This window comes from Apium graveolens, chromosome 5 (assembly GCF_009905375.1).
Source record: "Apium graveolens cultivar Ventura chromosome 5, ASM990537v1, whole genome shotgun sequence".
Classification (NCBI taxonomy): Eukaryota; Viridiplantae; Streptophyta; class Magnoliopsida; order Apiales; family Apiaceae; genus Apium; species Apium graveolens.
Genome location: NC_133651.1, coordinates 135,805,917 through 135,806,796, shown reverse-complemented (window position 1 = coordinate 135,806,796; position 880 = coordinate 135,805,917). Strand labels below are relative to the sequence as shown.

General features: G+C 45.7%; 1 non-coding gene across 1 annotated transcript; it reads left to right on the top strand.

The window, feature by feature from the left end:
• The first annotated feature begins 422 nt into the window (after nt 1–422).
• Nucleotides 423–529, top strand: LOC141662664 (small nucleolar RNA R71). Its single transcript, XR_012550767.1, has one exon. It is a non-coding gene; the product is annotated as a small nucleolar RNA R71 (small nucleolar RNA).
• Nucleotides 530–880: the final 351 nt, after the last annotated feature.

Below are 880 nucleotides of genomic sequence, written 5' to 3'. Positions count from 1 at the left end.
TTCTGTTATTAGGATGATAGGTCGCTGGCACAGGCTGCTGTTGTCGCTGATAATTATTCACATACTGAACAGATTCGTTGACAAGAGAACACTGATCCGTAGCATGAGAACCTGCACAAAGCTCACAAACCATAGCTATTTGATTAACTCCATACGTAGCCAGAGAATCAACCTTCATTGATAGCGCTTGGAGCTGGGCTGCAATAGCGGTGGCTGCATCAACTTCCAGAATACCTGCGACCTTGCCTGACGTCATCCTCTGAGTTTGGTTTTGATGCTCATTTGCAGCCATCGTCTCTATAAGATTATACGCCTCAGTATAGCTTTTAGCCCATAAGGCTCCTCCAGCTGCTGCATCGAGCATGGGCCGAGATTGGGCCCCCAAACCATTATAAAAACCAGTGATCACCATCCAATCCGGCATTCCATGATGTGGACATTTTCTCAACATTTCCTTGTAGCGTTCCCAAGCCTCGTACATAGATTCTGTAGGTTGCTGCGCAAACTGAGTAAGAGCACTCCTCATAGCAGCAGTCTTTGCCATTGGATAAAACTTCACCAGAAACTTTTGCGCAAGATCTTGCCACGTAGTGATGGACCCAGCTGGTTCAGAATGTAACCAGTCTTTAGCCTTATCCCTCAGTGAGAATGGGAAAAGCCTCACCTTGATAGCCTCATCAGTCACGCCATTATACTTAAAAGTGCTACAGATCTCGACAAAATTCCTTATGTGCATGTTGGGGTCTTCAGTTGCCGCTCCTCCAAAAGAAACAGAATTCTGCACCATCTGAATAGTGCCCGGCTTGATTTCAAAGGTGTTAGCTTGAATAGCCGGATGAAGGATGCTTGACTGAATGTCATCAATTTTAGGCCGAGAAAA